The sequence below is a fragment of the Tachypleus tridentatus genome, chromosome 2 (assembly GCF_004210375.1).
Source record: "Tachypleus tridentatus isolate NWPU-2018 chromosome 2, ASM421037v1, whole genome shotgun sequence".
NCBI lineage: Eukaryota > Metazoa > Arthropoda > Merostomata > Xiphosura > Limulidae > Tachypleus > Tachypleus tridentatus.
In genome coordinates this window covers 47,641,276-47,654,704 of record NC_134826.1, presented here as the reverse complement: position 1 = coordinate 47,654,704, position 13,429 = coordinate 47,641,276, and positions in this window count along the sequence as shown.

The following is a 13,429-nucleotide window of genomic DNA, read 5'->3' as shown; positions in this document are numbered from 1 at the left end:
GATGGGTGGTGACGACAAGCTGCCTTCCCTCTAGTCGTAAACTGCTGAATTATAGACGGCTAGCGCAGATAGCCCTAGAGTAGCTTTGCGTGAAACAAACCAGTGACGGTTTTGTGAAAAGGTAAATTAAAGTATTAATAGTTCTCATTACTAGTGAAAGCTTGGCATGCAGAACTTAAAGCAGACATTCTGATCTTACGCATAATACATAAAATACGTCAAATACATGATAGATTCGTCCATTGTAGTGAAACGGTAATTAAGATTCATTAATGAAGGATTCGTTCACAGTGTTAAGGAAACGCGTAGGTTAAAAATAATAATTTTAAGACAAAAATAGAAAACCTTCGAAAGACGTACATTTCTTTATCAGAGACAAACAGACAATAGTGTTTTAATGAAGAATTGGTAGTGTACAAACTTAGCAAAGTTACTAAGGCAGATGTGTTTGTTTCGATGTACACAGATACTAAAACAAGAACGACATGATAGACGTTTGCTGAGGTACGTACGACAGCACCTATTTTTTGTGACATAATAAAACAATGATGATGCCTTTCGGATATATAGTTCCTAAAACAAGAATGTCAGCACTTATTTGCACGGTATGACCTAGGCATTAACGTTACTCCCATAGGCATAATCACTAAAGTAATTACTGCTATTCTCATGCGCACGCACACACACATATTGCTGAAAGTAAAATATTAAATTAACCTGTTAAAGGTAGATAATTTTGCTTAATGTTGATTAAAATTAAGAATATTTTATTAAACATTTTAAATTATAAATATTGAGTTAAACTGTTAACTGGTTCTTCAAACGCGAAAACTGCATTATAAAATGTGTAAAATTAATTAAAACGTTAAATAAAAGGAAATTTCAGACCTCGCACGGACTTAAAAAACACATAGACATCTAACAAATGTTCAAGAACTTTCTTTCTGTTTATTTTAACACCGTCTATTTGTTATACTTCTTTCGTCAGTCCGTATCTTTTTCTAACGAAGTATCTGGTCTCTTATTATTAATATATATAGACAAGACAAAGCTTGTCTCAGAACAAAACATGGTCACGAGAAAGATTGTCTTAATGAGTTAACTTGTTTCAGGTACTGTGTTTTTTGTTTGTTTTTTCTTATAGCAAAGCCTCATCGAACTATCTGCTGAGTCCATCGTGGGGAATCGAACTCCTGATTTTAGTGTTGTATATTTCAGGTACTCACGAGTCCATTATATACTTTAGATCTCTAAATCTTTTTTTTTTTAATTTTCTAAAATGTTCTCCTAGTTGTTATCTGAAAAAAAAAAGTATATTAATACAGAGATGGACTCTACGAGGGAAAATATATATATATATATATACGATGATTTTAAAGCCACGTGTAGCTTCTGATAAGTGGGAGATAACACAGGCCTCAGAAGGTGCTTAACCAACTCGTGCAACACTTGTTTTAACTGCAAAAAGGCCTCAAGCATGTTAGTATACTTGGTATAATACCTGTAGTAAGCAGTGTATACAATAGCTTAGTCGATATAAAAGGCTTAACTGCTCATCGAACGTATTTTGTGACCGTTTATCCACCGCCTAATCAAAGCACTAGACACGACTAAGCGTCTGGCGTTTCATACAAAAGCTACGCCAGGCTCCCTTCTGGCTACTAGATAAAGACGATTACTTCTGCTCACGCTCGGCAGAACTTATATATCTATGTACGTATTTATTGAAGAAAAGCACCAGTTCCTTGTTTTTTTCTAAACTTGAATGAGGACTCGATATGGTCTATAGTCACGTGATGTATGCCTGAGTTGGTTTTTTTATGGCTACCTTTTCTCTGAACATCTCTCGATAATATTCTATAAGAATATACTTACGTCTTGTATTTATTAGAGAACCAAGTAAATCAACTCAGTTATATTCAAAAATAAATTTCATAAAAATAATAATTTTATGATGTTTGAACTTGGTTTGGATTTTTAAAAAATTCTAAACGCCGTATTTCATTTTTACTTGCTTTCTTAAAAATTAAAGCGCCGTAATTTTGGTTCAGTTAATGTTTTTATTTAAAGCAGATAGTTTGATGTGCCTCTGCAATAAGAAAACACACATACGTTATTCAAAGCACCGTATTTATTTATTTGATTTTATATTTAAAGCATCGTGTTTCTTTGTTTGCTTGCTTTAAGTACAAACCTGTACGGCCCGGCATGGCCAGGTGGTTAAGGCACCTAACCTAGACTTGTGATCTGAGAATTGTGAGTTCGAATCCCTACCACACCAAACATGCTCGCCCTTTCAGCCGTAGGGTCGTTATGATGTGACGATCAATCCCACTATTCGTTGGTAAAAGAGTAGCTCAAGAGTTAACGGCGGGTGGTGATGACTAGCTGTCTTCGTTCTAGTCTTACACTGCTAAATTAGAGACGACTAGCGCAGATAGCCCTTGTATAGCTTTGCGCGAAATTTCAAACCTGCACAATTAACTATATCCCCAACGCCTACTTCAAGGATAGAATCTCGATATGAACCGTTATAAAGTAGAAAAGTAAAAATTCTTAATCTTCAAATACTTTTTGGTTGCAGGTTATTTGATACTCAGAACATCATTTTCTGAAGGTTTCAGCGAATTGTTCGATATATTTAGCGAAAGGAAAATTACGGCCATGTCTGTTCACATATAATCTCTTTTTTTTTTTATATCTAGCAAAGAAATACGTTACAACAGAATCTCGAGTAAACGGGTTTGTAAATCCCAACAGCTTTCTGGGTAAAATAACGCTTTCCTTTTGCGCTAAAATCCACGTGCGTGGTTTTCGCATCAAGAAATGTGGTCAGAATTGTTATAAATTTCCCACTGAGCACAGGTTTACTTTGAGAACACATCAATAACATGAAGATATCTTTTGTTACGTCAAGGATTTTGGAACAAAGAATACCAGAAAGGATATTGTCCTCTTGAAGACCCCGTGTCATGATCTTTAATAGACCATTGTTGTTTTATACTACTTTAAATATTGTTAATCGATTTGTTTCTTATAAAGATGATATGGGTGTATATTCGTATTCAATTATATTTCTTTTACACGTTTCAAAGGATTTCTTTACTTTCCAAGCTTTAGTTTCAGATTTAACCGAATAGTCACGGCCGATCGTTGTGGGTGTCTTAGACAATATTCCAAATAGTATACAGCAATTAAAAATATGGGGATTGGTCAAATGTGCGGTTTTTGGCTTTTTCAGCCTCGTTTTTTTAAGGATCGTTCATAAAAATATCTATGCAGGTTCCCTAAAGCAAGTGGCCCTCGACATCTGCCTTTCTCATCTCTTACCTTAAGATCTTCTCTGTTTAGAGTCTGTTATAGAATGGGTTAAAATATAAAGAAATAGTTTGATATAATAAAATGCTTAGAAAGAAAAAATATGGGTTGTGGTTTTGCTGTTGTGATCGAAATCTGTCGTTTAGCGTCGTTAATTTGCACACTTACCGATGGAGTGGAGACTAGAGGCTCTGAAACTATCCATTAAATATTATTATTAAAATTATCAGTAGAAGTATAACACATCTGAAAGTGACATCTTTGTAGTTTACTTAACAGTGAGATTAAGCACGTATCAGTGGTTAACGTGTCGGGCTTTGAATGGAAGGCTCCGTGGTTCGCGCCCTTTAATTGACAAAAACACAAATCTCAAAATCGTAAGGATGCGTTATAAGAATGATGGTTAAATCCAACAATGTGATTACAGTTGTCCACAAATAGATGGAATCTGCTTTTACTCTAGTCTATCACTTCAAGATTATGAACACCTAACGCAGATAGTTCTCGGATAGTTTATCACAAATTCAATAAGCAGAAGGTCTAAATAAGTTTTAAAACTAAACTAAAAGTGGCTCTCAGTAGAACGTATAACTCCGCCAGGTAGAGCTGATGATATTCGGCTCTCAGAAAAATACGAACATGTGTACGTATGCCCGTCGTAATTAACGGATACAAATTATTTTTGACAGGACAATGAAGAATAATGTTCTACATATCTCTAAAATCAGATTATTTTTCACTGAGTTGTAGAGCAAAAATAGCGTGAACGAAAGGGGATCCTCAATAGACGCGGCATTTGCAATTCTTTTAAACAGGGTTAGAGTAATTTAATCTATGAGACCTAGGGAGTGGTCAAATGCATCAATCGAAAGAGATCGACTTCCTCAGTCCAAAACTGTAATTAGATCTCTGTCAAAAATGACGTAGCTATGAGCTAAAAGTGTGGACTAAAAAAAAACCCAAAAAAACTTGGACCTTTTCTGTGAGTCACCATATTGCGGCTAAAAATCGGTTCCCATGTTAATAGACAAATATTTTTGAATTTTTTTTAACCTTGAACCCACATAAACTAATCATTTCTAGGATGGGTGACCATAATCCAAATGTATACCAACTTTCGTCCAGATCCATTCAGCAGTTCTCGAGAAATCTTGTTGACAAACACACAGACAGAGGGTTGAAAACATAACCTTCACCCGTGGTAATAGTGATCGTATTTCTATCATACCTAGATTACTGTAATGTTAGAGGCTGTATAATAACATTGATAATTAAGGCGTAGTTTATTGCTACCCCAGCTTTTGATTGCATAGTTATATTGTTGATGATGTTCCGCACAAAACTATTTTTTAAGTCAACAGACCACTTAGAAAATATAGTTTTTATATAAATATTATTTGAAAACTGTGACGCTATCCTATGGCTAAAGAAATACTCACTAGGCGAATGTTAGAAATAATACTTTGTTCATTCGAAATTCATAGACTTTATTGTCTTTAAGCGTTTGGCTGGGCGAGGTCCAGTTATTAGTTTGTTCGTACTGTCAATCAAAGTATTCATTGTTCGGGACAGGTTGCCTCGAAACCACTCTCAATACTTTGAAGCTCCAGATACGTTATAAGAATGACAGTTAAACCCCCATTATTGGATCAAATACGAATAGTCCAAGAGACGCTGTTGTCTTCCCTTTTCTCTTTTAGGTCAGTGACGGTAATGAAAGATAGTCCTCGTGTAGCTTTGGAAGAAACTTAACACTCTTGTAATTCTAACTTTACTAACTTTGTTCAGAAACTTTTCACATATACTTGTTTGTTTCTATAAGAACATACACTTGTTTGTTTCTATAATGACTTTCACGTAAATTTGTTTTCTCTATAACAACTTCCACATACACATGTTTGTTTCTGTAACAACTTTCACATACACTTGTTTGTTTCTATATCAACTTTCACATACACTTGTTTATTTTTATAACAACTTTCACATACACTTGTTTGTTGCTATAACAACTTCCACATACACTTGTTTATTTCCGTAACAACTTTCACATGTCTTTTTCTATGACAACTTTCACATTTCACATACACTTGTTTATTTTTATAACAACGTTCACATGTTTGTTTCTATAAAAATTTTCACATGTTTGTTGTTATAACAACTTTCACATACACTTGTTTATTTTTATAACAACTTTCACATACACTTGTTTATTTTTATAACAACTTTCACATGTTTGTTTCTATATTGACTTTTTAACATTCCTTTGTATATTATAAGCTGTAAGCAGAAGTTTGCGTCACAATAATTTCAAAAGTGATTTTTTCTGTACTGATGTGGTTGTCAGGTTCGTATGTAGGGGTTCAGTTTCAAATATTCTATTAAGACGATGATCGTTAGTTTGACGTGTTGTGGTCAGTTTCAGATGCTCCATCAAGATTATGGTTGCTATATAAATGTGTTGTGGTTAGTTTCTAATACTCTATTAAGAAGATGATCGTTACTTTAATGTGTAAGGGTCAGTTTCGGATAGTCTTTTGAGATTATCCCTGGTTTAATATATCGGGATTAGTTTCAAATACTCTATTAGGCTTATTTCTAACTTACTCTGCTGGGATCAGTACCGAACTTTCTATTAAGGAGAACATTAGCTTAATACATTCCATGAAAATGACTATCAGCGCAACGTGTTAAGATCAGTTTCAGTTATTACGCTGAAATGGTTGTCATTTAATATTATGGAATCTGTTTTGGATACTCTATCAATATAATCATTAGTTTCATGGGTCGCACTTGTGAGAAAGAATAAAACACGATTACTTTGAAACTGTTGTTGGTTTCTTCGTTAAACGGGCCCGGCATGGCCTAGCGCGTAAGGCGTGCGACTCGTAATCCGAGGGTCGCGGGTTCGCGCCCGCGTCGCGCTAAACATGCTCGCCCTCCCAGCCGTGGGGTGTAAAATGTGACGGTCAATCCCACTATTCGTTGGTAAAGAGTAGCCCAAGAGTTGGCGGTGGGTGGTGATGACTAGCTGCCTTCCCTCTAGTCTTACACTGCTAAATTAGGACGGCTAGCACAGATAGCCCTCGAGTAGCTTTGTGCGAAATTTCCAAACAAACAAACAAATAAATTATTCGTTAAACATCGAGCAAACTTGGTTAATATAAATACTGTTAATAGTGAGGTCAACTAAATATTTAATAACAGTTGATACAGGCCTGGCATGGCCAGGTGGTTAAGGCATTCGACTCGTAATCCGAGGATCGCGGGTTCGAATTCCCGTCGCACCAAACATGCTCGCCCATTCAGCCCTGGGGGCGTTATAATGTGACGGTCAATCCCACTATTAGTTGGTAAAAGAGTAACCCAAGACTTGGCGGTGGATGGTGATGACTAGCTGCCTTCTCTCTAGTCTTACACTGCTAAATTAGGGACGGCTGGCACAAATAGCCCTCGTGTAGCTTTGTGCGAAATTATAAAACAAGCAAACAGCTGATACTGATAATGATGAAACCAACTAAATACTATATAACAACTAAGGTTTACAACGTTTTGATTTGCAAAAGAAACTAATATAAAGAACCGTTTTTAATGCGCGCATCCAGAGATTTAACGACAGTCTGAATTACCAGTAATTATCTGGAATGTGAAAGATGGTGAATGTATTTGATAAAATCTTCATTAATGACACATGATTTTTAACATGAAGGATAAGAACTGAAATGTAATAACCATTACGTAAATCGACCTAAGTCTATCTTTATTTTCGTAAAACCTGCTATACCAATTCGTGTCACGTGAAACTACCTCAGAGCAAGTGTTAGTCGTGAAATATTTCGCGTGAATCAATATTAATTTATGGATTCTGAAATCGTGTTGGTTAACAGCTAGACTCTTACACACTCATGAAGATGAATCATTCACACGTCAAATGTATACCCATATATGTGTTGTAATTTAAATAAAGCAAATCATTAGCAACATAAATGTCCCCTATTAATTTACACGTAAGGGACAAAACCACTACAAATAGGATATTAAGGGACAGTTAAAATATGTCGGTGTTTTTCCCGCAGTATCGTATGTGTGTGATTTCTTACAGCAAAGCCACATTAGGTTATCTGCTGAGTCCACCGAGGGGAAATCGAACCCCTGATTTTAGCGTTGTAAATCCGAAGACTTGCCCCTGTACCAGCAGGGGGACTACCCGCAATACCCCCGAATCGTCGACGTATTTCAACTATTGTTTACTTTTCACTATTAGATCTTTTGTACATTATCAGATATTATGTGATTCCTCCAGGACTTGAAAGATGCCCATTACACATCTAAACACATCTTGTAGTTCAGTTTATGAAGATATGAATAAGCATCTATAATACAACTGTTTGTTTATTTTTTGAATTTCTCACAAAGCTACACGACGGCTATCCGCGTTAGCCGTCCCTAATTTAGCAGTGTAAGACTAGAGGGAAGGCAGCCAGTCATCACCACTCACCGTCAACTCTTGGGCTACTCTTTTATCAACGAACAGCGGGATTGATCGTCACATTCTAACGACTGAAAGGGCGCACATGTTTGGCGTGACGGGAATTCGAGCCCACGACCCTCGGATTACGAGTCGAGCACTCTAACCACCTGACCATGCCGGGACCGATATAATACACCTAAACACATATTGTAGCATGGTTTATAAAACTATGAATAATTTATTAAGAAGATAAACATTTATAAAAGTTAAACACGTGTTGTAACTTGGTTTATAAAACTACTAATACTGCATTAAGGAGATAAACATCCATTACAGTTACGAAAACGTTATAGCTTGGTTTGTTGGGCAGATAAACGTTCCTTAAATACCGAAAATCCCCCCAATGGCACAGCGGCATATCTGCGGACTCACACCGCTAAAACACGGGTTTCGATACCCCTAGTGGGCAGAGCACAAATAGCCCATTTTGTAGCTTTGTAGTTAATTCTAGAAATAAATAAAATAAATAAACATCGAAAAATACGTTTTAAATTGTTCAAAAAATATGAACTAGTCACATAAAGCTCAACTGAGCACAAAAACCTTCAGCGTATTGAATAACTATGCATATTCTCAAACCAGTGTAATCCCATTGAATACAGTTTTTGTGATTTGACGATAGTGTCGAAATGAAACTTGTATTACCAAAAAGTAAAAAACTTCGGTAGCTTACTTTATGTCTGAAGAGCTTAACCAGATACACAACTGACATTTCAACGCATCAAACTTAGTATGAAATATAGCGTAAAATAAAAAAAAATATCCACAGTATCCGATATATTAGGCGCCATTAATTCCGTAGGGACATCAAGACAAATAGCAAAAGTTTTCCGTTATCCTGACGCTTGTAACAGCTATCTGCCGTAATGGAAATTGACGAATTCTCCTCTCTACACAGCTGTATGAAAACCAACCATGGCGTCAAGAAAAGTGTTTTTCTTTCTGTGGTGGAGGTGCCGGTTCACTGCGTTGTTGATATAAACTCGTTTTTTTTTAAACATAACAAACGGTACCTTTGGCCTTAGCATTAACAACTCATTTTATTTTTCATACTTTTATTTGTTAAAAAAACACCGAAGTGACAGAGCGAGTTCTTCTTGACAATTGTTTGGCTATATTTTGAATTTATTGAAAATCCCCCAATGTCCTATATTCTTAATGCCGCACGTTATGATATGAATATTTTCGTGGCATCTGCTAAAAACTATAATATATAGATGTCTCATTCTGACCTGTGTATTAGGCGCGACCCTACTAACTAGAAAAACTAATACTAGCAGTTATAAAAAATGGCGATATGTTTTCAGCTTAAAATAATTTATTTTTATTATTTTCTCTTTTTAGACACATACTGAAACATTACCTTGAACGCAGACGGTTATTCATACCAGGGCCCGGCATGGCCAGGTGGTTAGGGCGCTCAATTCATAATCTGAAGGTCGCGGGTTCGAATCCCCGTCACACCAAACATGCTCGTCCGTGGGGACGTTATAATGTGACAATCAACCCCACTATTAGTTGGTAAAAGAGTAGCCCACGAGTTGGCGGTGGGTGATGATGACTAGTTGCCTTCTCTCTCATCTTACACTGCTAAATTAAGGGACGGCTAATGCAGATAGCCCTTGTGTATCTTTGCGCGAAATTCGAAACAAACAATCAAAATTCTTAGGATAGTTCAATCACGAAAAAATATGTGTTAACTTAAAACTAAAGATATTGGAAAAAAACGTTTTAAATTATTTGAAATAAAATTTATATTTGTTTAACCACTAACCGACAGCCATATAGCGTTTACGTTTGTGTGTAAACTTTCATTTCAGACGGTGAGAAACTCTTGAGAGGAGAAATTAGACGGCACTAAAGTGTTCAAAATGTTACCACTCTTTTAATTTCACTTTCAATTTATCACTTTTAGTTTGCTAAAAAAAGAAGACAATATTAGCTTACCTGTTAACCTATGTTAGAATTAGAAAACAGTGTTGGTTGATCTTGTTAAGTAAGCGCAAACCGACAATTCACTGAGTTTTCTACGAAAAGACGGGAAGTTATCATCTGTCTCCAATGTTATTTTCACCAACATTTTGGAAATTTCATCTTTCACGGTTAGTTGTCTCCAAGCAGCTGACAAACATTGTTTGCTTCAGAAGCCAATAGTTCTGGTCTGGTAAACTTTTCATCGTGCTCTCTGAGCGTCACAGGAATGTTTGCTAGCTTCTGTTTTTTGTGTTGTTGGTTTTTTTCTCTACTTATACCCACGTTATTTTATTTAGTTAGTGTTTGTTCTAGTTAGTCAGCTTCCAGCATTAAGGTTCGTTGTTAGCACTGTTTACCTCGCTTCTAGTCGCGAGCCTCCTGGGTAAAGATTATCTAGTTATAGCAAATCCAACTGGTCACCCTGAGAACATAACCATCCGGAACCTAACAGAAAATATAAGATCCAAGCGTCAGCAAAACATGACTGAAAACGATTTCGCACGAGCCCATCTTTTTGCTTTCATGTCACTTCATTTCACTTTTCCTTGACCAAGCTACCACTTTCCTGGATTAGTTCCACTACTGTTCTTTAAAATATAATAAAGAAAAGCAATATTTAAACCGATTTTTTTATGCTTGTGACTACGTAATCAAGATTACTCATAAATTTCTTTACTCACGACCAAATAAATAGAAATAAACATTGCTCGTAATATTCGAAAAATAAACAAAAAATATACAAGTCGACACTTCTTATTTAAATTGAAAGAATACTTCATTGGTAGAACTGAGGAAATGTCAGTTTCTAGTGCCTGGCTTAGAACGTGATCGACGCCGCTGATATTCAGTTAAGCGTTAGTCATATTAAAGTTAATCACTATCGGTAGGTGTCACCTCTGCAGCAAGCTTGTTACAGCCAAACAAAGTTTTCGTCTAATGTTTCGAACCAAAGAAAAAATGTATAACGAAATTAACAGGAGAAAAGCGTGTGAATTTTCCCTTGTTGTTGTTTTTAAAGGTGTTCTGAACAAACTTTTAAAAACAAAAACAACTATTATCTGCTGCTTTTCTTCTCTCTTGTTATCAGTATTTATACAGACTATTCTGCTAGTTGTCAAGTAATTTATATTTTGTAAAAATGAGGTATTTAGAGGGTAATCAAAATTAGGCTTATATTTACCATACTTCAAGTTTCTTGTGTTTTCTAAAGAGGAATGTCGCTAAACAGTCGAATATTTGCGTAGAGCACGAGAAGAATAAATACGACTGTAAGAGGTTAGTTGAAGCCACACTTAAAGAGGTTACGTTAAGTCTTACTTTCAGGTTAGAGGTTAGATTCAGTTATACTTTCAGGTAAGACGTTAGGTTTAGTCACACTTAAAATAGGAGGTTAAGTTAAGTCTCACTTTCAAGTAAGAGGTTAGATTCAGTCTTACTTTCGGATAAGACGTTAGGTGAAATCACACTTAAGGTCAGAGGTTAGGTTAAGTCATCTTTGCTCATGTTCGTTTTTCCAGGTTTTTCTGAAGGATCGTTTGTAATAACAGAGAATGTACGGATAACCATTTCGTTTTTTTCCACCAAACATTTCAAGCTCTAGTTTAAAATGTTTAGGTACAGTGTTAATAAATGTGACTTTTATTGTTTAAGCTACAATATTAATAAATATAACTTTCATTGCGAGATTGTAAAAGTGAGCATTGTTTGTCAGTGAAACGAATGATGACTTAACGGTAGAATTGTGGTTTCGATAACCATAGTTGGCACAACATAGACGTACTTTGTGTTCCTTAGAATTTAAACAAAAATAACAAATTAATTATTTTTATTTATATATTTTTGTTTGTATTTATGTATTTAGTAATGACTGTAGATATGCATACATATTTAAGTATATTAATAATTCTATGCACAATTTCGAAATAGAAAAATTTACTGTCTTTAAGTTAAGGTAGTACACCTGACATTTAATTTTGATATAATTTTTAGATTTTGTCAGTCGCTTAGGTGCGCTATATTAGTATATTTACTTAACTTTTTTTAATTTCGCGCAAAGCTACACAAGGACTATCTGCGCTAGCCGTTCCTAATTTAGCAGTGTAAGACTAGAGGAAAGACAGCTAGTTATCACCAACCACTGCCAACTCTTAGGCTACTCTTTTACCAAAGAATAGTGGGATTGACCGTCACTTTATAACGCCTCCACGGCTGAAAGGGCGAGCATGTTTGGTGTGACGGGGATTCAAACCCGTGACCCTCGGATTACGAGTCAAGTGCTTTATCCACCTGGTCATGTCAAGCCTTTAGTATATTACTTATATATTTAATGTATCATAATTTTTAACTTGCAGTGCTCAAAATTTTGAAAATTTTTTGCCTTTAATAAAAATTATAAAAAAGTTTAGCACCTTCATTTAATAAAAATTGGATTAGTTCATAGTTGAATGTTACAAATAGTAACTGAATCTGGTCATAATGACAACAGTTGTTTCGCATCAAAATTCTGACAGTGACCAAAGGTGGACCTATACACAATATTTGTTATACAATCAATATCCTGACAGTGACCAAAGATGATCCTATACACTGTATTTATTATACAATCAAGATTCTGACAGTGACCAAAGGTGGACCTATACATAATATTTATTATAGAGTTAAGATTCTGACTTTGATCGAAGCTGGTCCTACATCCAATAATTCTTTTACATCAAAATTCTAACAACGACTGAAGCTAGTTCTATACACACTTAGTAGTTTTGACCAAAATTCACATAATACGCAAAATTGATCCTTAGCACTCACATAGTGATCACAACTGGTTCTACACAAAAGTTTTTGCAAGTCGACAATCTTATAGCAATTATAAATAATCCCATGACAATAGCGTTTGTACTTCAACATTAAAAGAATAACTAAATCTGGTATTATATACTAATTCAACACCAGGGTAACAACCATCGCTTGTCATAAATCTTATCTTCTTTCAGCTCTAGTTCCACTGTAGTTTACCATCTAAAAAGTATACGAAAGTAACAGTCAATACAAATCGGTTACCATTTGCATCCGAACATATTTGAATTTGAGGGTAAACAAACGGCAGATACGCCTTATTTGTCATGTTAATTGTGACCGTTGAGTTCAAAACTGAAACAACAACTTTTCATAATAGTCATTCACAAGTCTCTATTCCACATTCAAAGGTATATTTCGCTACGCGACCAAAAAAGACGGGGGGTACGTGTCCCCAGTGTCCTTTTCCCGGTTCCGTTGAACGAAGCCTAAAAGAGATATAAAATAAAACATATAAAAATATTTTACACGTTGCTATCGTGTCTCTGCTTTATATAAACTTTAAAGTTTATAAAACTATAATTAAAGGCTAGATCCCCGTGGCTAACAGCACCCGGAGAGTCCATTGTTTATTATTGTACTAAACAAAATAAGCTTTATTTTTTTTGTGAGAATACAGAAGGTATAAACATGTAGAAAACTCACATAGGGATAGGACCTACACAATGACAGGAATACATCTTCTATGAAAGGGCTACCATAGTATAATTAAGTATACTGCTGAGTATAATTATAGTACTTGAGCTCAACTAGATA